Source organism: Dunckerocampus dactyliophorus, chromosome 14, assembly GCF_027744805.1.
Source record: "Dunckerocampus dactyliophorus isolate RoL2022-P2 chromosome 14, RoL_Ddac_1.1, whole genome shotgun sequence".
Classification (NCBI taxonomy): Eukaryota; Metazoa; Chordata; class Actinopteri; order Syngnathiformes; family Syngnathidae; genus Dunckerocampus; species Dunckerocampus dactyliophorus.
In genome coordinates, this window is record NC_072832.1 from 5,340,890 (window position 1) to 5,351,336 (window position 10,447).

Sequence of the window (10,447 nt, forward strand, 5' to 3'; positions counted from 1 at the left end):
CACTCTGCTTGTTTTTGACAACCGCTGCCCAACAAACCCAAAAATGGACAGGGAGAGTCGGTAGAAACACTGTCAGACAAAGGCCACTATGCCACTTATGACAGTTAAAATTATACACTGTTACATTTCCCTTTTGCATCCTCTGCACGAATACCCTTAAATTATAGTGAAATGTGCATCATGGACAGAAAATAAACTAAATTTGATGCAGATTTCAGATTTTTTTGTAATTTGCTTGTAAATATGGACATTTCAGGTATGTGTATACAATAGTGGAATAAACAGGAATGTGTTTCTTTTAGCATTTATTTTGCTGCCGCACAATGTCGAAACAAACATCGAAAAACACTGTAAGGTGCATTCCAGGCCAGCAGTGGGCGATGTCACCAAAGCACTGAAGCAACACTACTCACATCAACACTATCTGATTGACCTATGCAGATTAAAAATAAACATTTTTTTAAAATACTCTGTGATCTTATAAGTGATAGGTGAATGTAATATTTGCGTTTTCAAAACAACAGCGTGTTCCTGTTTAGAGACAGTCGGCCACACAGGTATTGGCAGTTGTTCCAGGGTTGTGCAGATCACGAGCGTGAACACTCTTCATTTTTGACAAATCCTTACAGCTCACTGATGACACTCTGAGCTGCGGGCTTTCCTGGAAATCCTCTCCTTGATTGATTGACGAGCGTGTTTTTACTCTCTTTTGTGCTGATGCAGGATCAATAATCCATCTTCCCCCTCACTGGTCTATCACTGCGACAGCACATACCTGAGTGAGTGCACACACACACACACACACACACACACACACACACACAGAATAAAACAACACACAACGACAGGCAAGGATTATCAGATCAATAGTCGATGACTGCTCTGTTGCATTGTTAATACACACACATGGATGAGTATTGATGGAGCAGCGGGACAGCTACAGACCACTTCAATGGTGCATTGACTCCTTATGCTCATCCCCTTCATTTATTTGCCACTCAATCCTATCTGCTTTGGTTCTCTCGCTCCCAGGCTACTAAAGATAAAGGATTAGCTGCTACAGGACGGCCAAAGATAACAGATGTCATGGCTTGAATTGTCCTTTCATGTCCCATCAAAGTGCATTATTCAACACAAGTAAAAATAAGCCAAAATAAGCAAAAAAAAAGAGCAAAAATAAGCCATAAGAAATAGGCAGATCGACTCCAATATCAATATCATCGATACTATGGTAGTATTGGTATCGGATCGATACTAGCGTGATGTTTTTATTTTTTTCAATTTCAGTTTTGGCTTTTTTTTCTTTATTTTGGACTATTGCAGACCTTCCAACATGTCCGCATTTGTTGTACTCCGCACGCATTTTGACCCCTGAACAGGCTTGCATGCTTCACTGCCCCCCAGGTACGCATTTTCTCTGGTCAGGTCTCTGAAACCTACATAGTGCTCCTGTGCCAAGGCACCAGTGGATGCTACAAAAAAGTCTAATCTCGACCATAAAAGGCTGTGATTGGCCGGCTTGTAGTACATTATTTCCTGTGTATATGTACGACTCGCTCAGAGGGCGTACAGCAAACTGCAAACGCTTTCTCCTCCGATTTCGGATCAACATTTTCAATAAAAATGACTGTTGTCAACCATCGATTACTTCCAGCTGCAATAACGACCCCTCTCTCTCCTCTCTTTGGTTACCATCGTTCGCTCGCAACAAAGAAAGCTGTCAAGCTAAATAGTTAACGAGAGTCGTGGTTACTCAGGGAGCTTACATCACGTCATGCACACAACCCTGACGAAGAGCTACAAAAGCAGGGGTGTCCAAAATGCGGCCCAGGGGTCATTTGCGACCAGTGGCTGATTTTTGTATTGGCCTGCAACATATTGTAAAAATCTATTAAAATTGCAAAATAGAGCAAAAGGCATATCGTAATGACAAAAAGCTGAAATTAATACGAGTAATTGATAATAACACAAAGCATTTAGCCTTTTTATGAAATGTGTAAAAAGATACATAAAAATATCAAAGTGGCACCCCGCCCCGGGGGGAGGAGTACTCAACATTTTTTCAAGGTTGGCAGGTCTGCTATTGAATTTATTTTGCTCATACTAGTCTGTATTAAAAGACAATACTGGAAAAAATGTCTTATTTTGTTGGTATTGTTACTTTGTCTTATATTGTATGAAATGAGCTCATTCTCTAACAGACTCCTCCAGTTCCGTTCCCACAGTTCATCCAGCTCTACAATACCTCACCTCACAATTCACAACATTATTGCACTGCGCTCTCTGCCCTCCATTGTAGAAAGTGTACATTTACTTGTATTTGCTTATATTTTTACATACCATTTGTAAATATGCTCAACTTTTTCTTATATTCTTTTTGTTTTATTATCTTTTACTCATATTGCCCCGCATTTTATTTAAGAGTGTTTTTGTTTTTCTTCTGCATTTGAGCCACTGTAACCAAGCAATTTCACTTGTGGATCAATAAAGTCTGTCTTAGTCTAAATATTGTTAAGTTGTTCATAAATAAGTGTGTTGATAGATATATTTTTTTATTTGACCCACAAATGAAAGGCAAAAAATCACAAAATTATTCAACGATTTTGAAAAATGTCCAAGCAAAAGGTGTCGGTATCAGCATCAGCGGAACTGGACCTGTATTTACCTGGTATTGGATTGATAACACAATGTGTAGAATCACTCACCTCAAGCAGCTGACCTTTTATGAAGCATGGAACCATATTTGGTCACATAAGTAAGTAGAACCATGTGATTTCACGCTGCCAATCAGCACAAAACTGTAATGAAACAAGGATGAAGATAAAGTACAGATCATAGAACACAAACACAACACACATTTTGCAATCTACAAGGAAATGTCAAATGAAGGTAAAAACTAAGATCAAGTAGGAAATAAAATAAATGCAAAAACTACATGTTCGTTTTTATTGGATGGATTAGATCTTGGATGGGTTTAGGATCCAAGATCTTAGGATCAAGTGTCATATTGGTAAGATTATGACTCGTTTTCGTCACCATGCTTTTAATTACCCCCGAACAAGGGAAAGGGTGTTACTTCACATTAAAAACCCTCTGAAGGGACATAAAGTCAAGTCTGCCTGCAGTCAAATGATCCTAAAAGTACATTTGGCTCCGCCTCCTGAGTGCCATCATTCATTTGGCATGATGTGACAGATGGAGGAAGATGATTTGTGGCTTCGAGGGAAGTGAGAGAATATTGCCGCCATATGAAAATGTGCAACAATTATTTATGATTATCATGTCTTTATTTCCCAAAACTCATCATGCAAAACGCTCCAAGCCTGCTGTTTATTTCCCTAATGATAGAAAGGGACAGAAACTTTTTGCTAGCTTGTTTAGAAAAAAATAGTCCTCTGCTACACTAAGACCATAGAATTCTATTCACGATGCGCTTATTTTTTCAAAGAGCAGTTCCCCACATGGTACACACCTTCCTGCAGTGGGTGTAGTTATCAGTCATCTCATAGTGAACGTTACATGTGACATTTGCGTTGTTGTTGTGTTGCCTGGTCATAAAAGCTGAGGTGTTGCCCTAATGGAAGCTATCAACTTACACTGTAGCTTTAAGGAATCTCCTTGTTGTTTATGTGCAACGTTTCAGTGCATCAGCAGAACTGTTTTGGTGCATTTGGAACACACTAATTTTGCCTTGCAGTTATGCTTTTTATGGTAAAAATGTGGTTTGCCTCCAAATGCATCAGGGAGTTAGTCATGTCTTCACTTTGATGTCACCTTTTAATCTTCCCCCTCTCCTCCATGCTTCACCTATTCCTAATCTCACCATCATTCATACTCTTCTGCTGTTTTTCTTTTCCATCTCATTCAATGCTCTTTTCATTTTTTTTTGCTGGCCGGCCATCCATCTTTTCTCCCACACCTTTTATTCAGTCTCCACCAAGGCCTCCTTTCTCCTTTTCTTTGAGTGTTTTTCCTCATGGATAGCATGCAACTGCGCTGCGGTGTGTTTCCAATGTTTTGACCACTCCCATGTCACAAAAGAACGAAACATACTCACTGTTAGATATTGTACAGTCTAATAGCGCAGTGTATTTTCAGTCTAATAACCTCTCATAGCGGCCTACGGGACACACTCACGCTCACCCGCCATGATACACACACAGTCACATAGCACAAGCAGAGTTGCCCAACACACACATATGACTTAAGGAAAACAACTGGGAGACACACAATAGATGCATTGTCCTTACTCACACCAGTTTAACTCTCACTTTCACTAAGCGGGCTTAGGATGAGCTGTCCAAGGTGCTGAAACATCAAAACTCAAGCAGGCAAACTCTTATTTTCATTTCCAGTTGAATTGATTGATTTGACTAAAAAAAGAAAAAAAAAACATTTGTGTTTGCTCTAGTTTAATGATCCAGATAATGTCATAAGGGAGAGTCCTGTAACCTCACCAAGCCACGCTCAGCTGACCTTTTCACAACTGAACCAGCATTTATCGACAGTCGTGTCATTATTTTCACACGATATGCTACAGCAGAGTCATGCCAGTGCTGAGAGAGGAAGGATCTTTAAGGTGTTAACAGTTAGTGGCTAATAGTTAGCCATGCAGGCTGCAGGCCCGTGCAGACGGGAGAATTTCAAGCGCCTGCTTGAAATTCCTCTAAAACCCTCAGCTTCTCTGAGTGCACGACAACGGGCCTGTCATGCTGGCCTGATGGATTAAAGCAGCGTGCATACATACATATACTATGTATGTACACACACACATGCAGTATATATTTATTTATTTACTGACAAACTCAGCTGGCTTTTGATAGCTGTCAAGGCTTAAGGCACCTGCAGTGTGTTCTGTATGTGTGTTGTTTTTCTGAGCTTATGTGGCAAAACCCTTATTAATATTCCACCTTTATTGTGGGGACATTTGTATTTTTGGGAGTCATTGTGGCTGGAAACATTAGAATGTGCCTGGGAAGAGTTTGATACTGTAAATGAAGTCATGTGAAAAAAAATAGGACACACCATGAGTCAAAGACAGTCCATCCATCCATCCATCCATCCATCCATCCATCCATCCATCCATCCATCTTCTTATCCGAGGTCGGGTCGCGAGGGCAGCAGCCTAAGCAGGAAAGCCCAGACGTCTATCTCCCCAGCTACATCGTCCAGCTCCTCCCAGCGGATCCCGAGGTGTTCCAAGGCCAGAGACATAGTCTCTCCAACGTGTCCTGGTTCTTCCCCGAGGCTACCTACCGCTCGGACGTACCCTGACACCTCCCCATCCTTTCAATGCGAAGGAGCAACAGTTGTACTCCCAGATGTTTCTCCCAGATGACAGTGCTTCTCACCTTATCTCTCAGGGAGAGCCCAGCCCAGAAAACTCATTTCGGCCGCTTGTACCTGCGATTTTGTGCTTTTGGTCACTACCCAAAGCTCATGACCACGGGTAAAGGTAGGAACGTACATCGACTGGTAAATTGAGAGCTTTGCATTTCGGCTCAGCTCCCTCTTCACCACAGCGGACCGATGCAGAGTCTGCAATCTGCCTGTCGATCTCGCGTTCCATCCTTCCGTCGCTTGCGAACAAGCCCGAACAAGGTACTTATACTCCTCCACTTGGGGCAGGATCTCATCCCCGACCCAGAGATGGTACTCCATCCGACAACCACTGACTCGGACTTGGGGGTATACAAAATCTAATCTCATCCTTGCATGTTTCTTGTCTCAACAAAAAAAATGTCCCCACAAGGGGATGTTGAGTTGTGCCTCACACGGATAGAAAGACAAGAACACATACACACACACACACACACACACACACACCTGGCAGTTCATACATTTAAAAGCACAGAAAGGGTTTTTTCTAGGGGGGGAAGTGGCTGGCCTTCAGACATAATCACTGGCTCTAGATAGGGTGTTTAGACGAAGGCCGCGGCGTCGGAACGAGGATGGAGGAGGAATGGAAAGGTGGAGGGGGTGGGAGTGATTTTGGGAAAGGAAGACCAGAGATAAATGTGGCGGAGAGAAATGAGCAAAGACGAAAACCATCATGCTCACCACAGGAGCCATGTTGCCTGGAAGCTCTTCTAACTCCTGCGTGGCAAACCTTCTCAATATAACCATTCTTTCTGTGTTGCCCTCTGAGGAAATGTCTGTTTAACTTTTTTTTTCTTTTAGTCAGAGATGGCGCTTCATTGGCAAAATAAATATGACACGATGAAAGAGATGGTTTTAACAAAAACACAGCAAATGAGCGCGAGAAGAGGCAGAACAACAGACGCACAGCGACACAAAGCGACACAAAGTACAAAAATCAATAAGTAATTTTGCAGGCAAACATCTTTACACGTGACACATGGGGCGCTCTGCAAGATGTGGACGCTCCACTCTGATCCATTTCTTACTCTGCTTCTGCTTTCTTTTGCCTGCACTGTGAGTCCACGACTCACGGTGCTTAGCAGCCAGCCAGAGGACTCACAGGATCCAGGTTAATACAGAACTCAGACTTGTTACATATTATTATGACACCTTTAGATTCAGTCTATTAGCTCAGTGCATTTTCAGTCTAATCGCTTCTCATAGAAGGCCTTCTTCACACACACACACTCACACAGCACAACTACAGTTGCACAACACTCACAGATAACCCATGGAAAAATACTGAGAGGAGAAGACAGTAAACAGATCAGCATAGTTAGAACCAGTTGGAGCCAGTCTCTCGCAGATAAACGTCACTTTCATTTTCCGGGTTCACAAGCTTAAATTTCACATTCTAGAGGGGCGCGGCAAGTGCTATACTGTATATACTCTGTGTACTTTCATTCTGAGCTCTTCGTCCACCTTCCTTTTCAATGTGGAGTCCAGCACTGTAACCAAATATATTGCTTCTGTGTAGGCTCTCAGTCGTACAGGAGTTGTCCATCGAGGAAAAGGCTTCTTGAGACGTCATCTGTACTTCTGTGTAGAAGGTGTCGGACGTTTCGCTCCTCATCCGAAGAGCTTCGTCAGCATGAGTTCGTCAGCAAACTCATGCTGACGAAGCTCTTCGGATGAGGAGCGAAACGTCCGACACCTTCTACACAGAAGTACAGATGACGTCTCAAGAAGCCTTTTCCTCGACAAATATATTGCTATTATTTTTTAATTCAATTTAAAAAACTTTTAAATTGTGTGATCATTGACTACTTCTATCATAGCAATGTGTCCCAAAAATGGGGAAGAAAGACTAAAAAGAAGCAATAGCCATAACAGACTCATGATTGAATGATAGCTGCCAATATCATTCACTGCTTACACTCGGTGAAATATTTACATTATTTCATCCTCTTCTTAATTTCTTACTAATTTGGATGATTATAAACCCAAGTTCAGTATCTTTTAGTCTCTTAACAGAGACTAAAGTACACAATGCTACGCTGCATGTGAGATGAAAAGTCAGAGTAAGAAGCAAAGAAATGAGTATTGTTGCGGACTTTTAGCTGTGGGCAAAAGAACAAGTCCATCAACACGGACGTCAGCTATTAGCCATGAATCATTGCCTTCCTGCTTGTACTGTATGTATTACTCCCTCGTGTTTGACGAGGAGGAGGAAAGTGTAGGAGAAATACATTTGTGTGTGGGAGCCATTGGCCGTAAAGCCATGTTATTATCAGCCTGTCATTGCTGTGATGAGTGGAGCTGTTGTGAGCAGTGCAGCACTCCACTGTGCTGTGTGTGTGACATTTAGACAACGCTATCAAGGTATGTGCACAAGGAAAACACTGCATTATGGCAGAAATCTGTGCCTTTCAAATAAGTCATCCTCTATACCCCCTACAGAACACCCGTTTCTCTGCATAACATGTCCAATAAAATGTGTGTGAAAGTGTGTTCTAGCATAATTCAATGCTCAGACTTCTAGAACAGAAAAATGTCCTCTGAATTCAATATTTTCTATACATGAAATAGCTACAATTTTGCAATAAATGAAATACTATCGAACACATTGTTGCTTGAATGATGCTTGAGCACACAAAAATCTAAAATAAAATGCATGAGCGCGACAAAGGAGTGGGGCCAAAAATAATCAGGAGGGAAAATATGTTACAGCAATAAGGTTGTGTTTTATAACTTGTGAAAATACTAAGGTAGAACAGCAAGGTATAATAAATATGTTGGGGTTTTTTGATTGCAAATTTATTCTTGTAAAATTAGTTTTCTCTAAATTATCATTACATTACAATATAACATAACTTCTACTGAAATGGCTAAAAAAATACAACTTATTTGTGTAAAAATGTTTATTCTCATACTACTGCTCCTTTTTTTTTTAGCAAAATTACTTATTTTTAGTTATTTTTTCTTTAGGGTTTTTTTATTGTTGTATTTTATTATATATTTTATTTTATTAAAAGTTTATTTGTGTAGAATGATGGCTTTAATATTGTAAATTATAGCCACTACTCATATTTTGTTGCTTTAAGAGTTTTTTCTCAAAAAAATACAACTTTATTCTCGTAATTTGCAGCTTTTTTTCTTGTAAAATGGCATCTTTATTGTCCTTTTTATGGCTTTTTCCTTGTAAATTATAACTACTCTTATTTCATTCGTTTAACTGTTTTTTTCTCATAAAAATCCAACTTTATTCTCCTTGACATAGGTATTTAATCTTGTAGCTTTGCAAAGTTTTTCTCATAATTATTATTTTTGTTTTAATTTACCAAAATTATAAAATAATCTAATATTACAACTGAACTTTTCTAACATTATGACTTTTTTCCTTCATAAAAATATGACTCCTCTGTATTGGATTTCTTTTCAGTGTGGCTTCAATGCAATAAAGCTTCTTTGCAAATGAATCGTGCAAGCAAACCTTCTATTCAAAGTCACTGGCCGTCTTAAACTTCGGAAGGCCCTCAAACTAAAGTGAAAAACTTCCTTCCTGGATGTTAAGAAGTTGTGATGCTTTCACAGGGACACAGAAGAGACTTTGACACTTTGATTTATGGCCTCTGTTTGCCGCATTCACTTTGAATCCCATTTTTACAGCACAGCAGCGACCATGACGGGCTCCTAAACGAGCTTTCGGCCACGATGGCTGCTCTACTCATCTCACCTGCCAATGACTGCAATGAAGGCTGAGAGGAGGCTGATGTGGTGTTGTTTGTGTGTGGAAAGACAAAACAAATAACAACACATGTACTTTGTGTTCGTAGACAAGCTAATTAGTCAGATGCACAGTTCATTAGCATCAATGCCATACATGCATACAAAGTACATGCCCTTAATAGTGATGTGAGAGTCTGCATGCTGCCAATAAGGTCATCAAAGCTATTTTCTGTCTCCTCTAGCGCCCCCTGCTGCTAAAGACGTCCCACTTCAGCGTTCAAAGCTGGTGAAGGTTTCTGTGTCTGGCATCGTTTGTCGGCTTTTGTGTTAGTGTGCAGTGTAATTGACGCAGAAAGCTGGGTACACGTGTCTATGATTACACCCTGCATCATCATCATCATCATCCTCACAGCGACCATTATTCATCCATCCATTCATTCTTTATCACCCATTCACTATCATCATTTATCAGTCATCTCTCCTGTATCGTTATCTACCCATGTGTCATCATCATTATGCACCCTTCCAGCAATCACTCATTCATTTATCATGCATCGTTATAAACCCTTCCATTCATCATCCGATCATTCATCCGTTCATCTGCATCATCATCATTATGCACACTTCCAGCATTCATTTGTTCATTTATACCTCATAATTAGCCACCCTTCCCTTATTCATACATTCATTCATTCATCTTGCATCATCCGCCCCTAACATCGTCTATTTGTTCATTCATCTGTGTCATCATTACGCACCCTTGCAGCAATCATCCATTCATCTACCCTGTATCATTATCCACCCTTACATCATTCGTCCATTCATCTGTGTCATCATTACGCACCCTTCCAGTAATCATCCATTCATTTATCCTGTATTATTAACCAAACTTCCATCATTCATCCATTCATCTGTGGATTCATTCTTATTTTCCGTGACCGTTGTCCCGCCATTTTTTTTTTTTACATTTTGCACCCGGACTTTGTTTGTGTGTTTATTGATTCATTCATTATCTATTAACCCACCCTTTCACAATTCATGAATTAATCTATCCTGTATCATTACCGTTATCATCGTTACTATTCCATTGTTTGTTTTTCAATAGGGCTGTCACAAATTAGGCGTCAATTTTTTTGCGTAATTAATACAGTACATACGCAGCCACGCCTCTCTGTTAAGATGACCCATGGCGGCACAGAGTAGCTAACAACAGAGTCGCACAGAGTCTGCCGCTCTTTTATAACTTTATACTGACCTGATCACCTCAACAGCAGTGCAATTTTAACAGTTTATATGTTCTCCAGATCCAAACAAACAGTCTCTAGTCCGACATTCGACACTTCCTCTCTGTCACGCG

At 40.5% G+C, this 10,447-nt stretch overlaps 1 long non-coding RNA gene across 1 annotated transcript; it reads right to left on the reverse strand.

Moving 5' to 3' along the window:
* Positions 1-323: 323 nt before the first annotated feature.
* LOC129194113 (uncharacterized) lies at positions 324-10,447 on the reverse strand. Its single transcript, XR_008573686.1, has 3 exons — positions 10,346-10,447; positions 2,706-2,798; positions 324-775 (listed from the first exon to the last, which is right to left on the reverse strand). It is a non-coding gene; the product is annotated as an uncharacterized LOC129194113 (long non-coding RNA).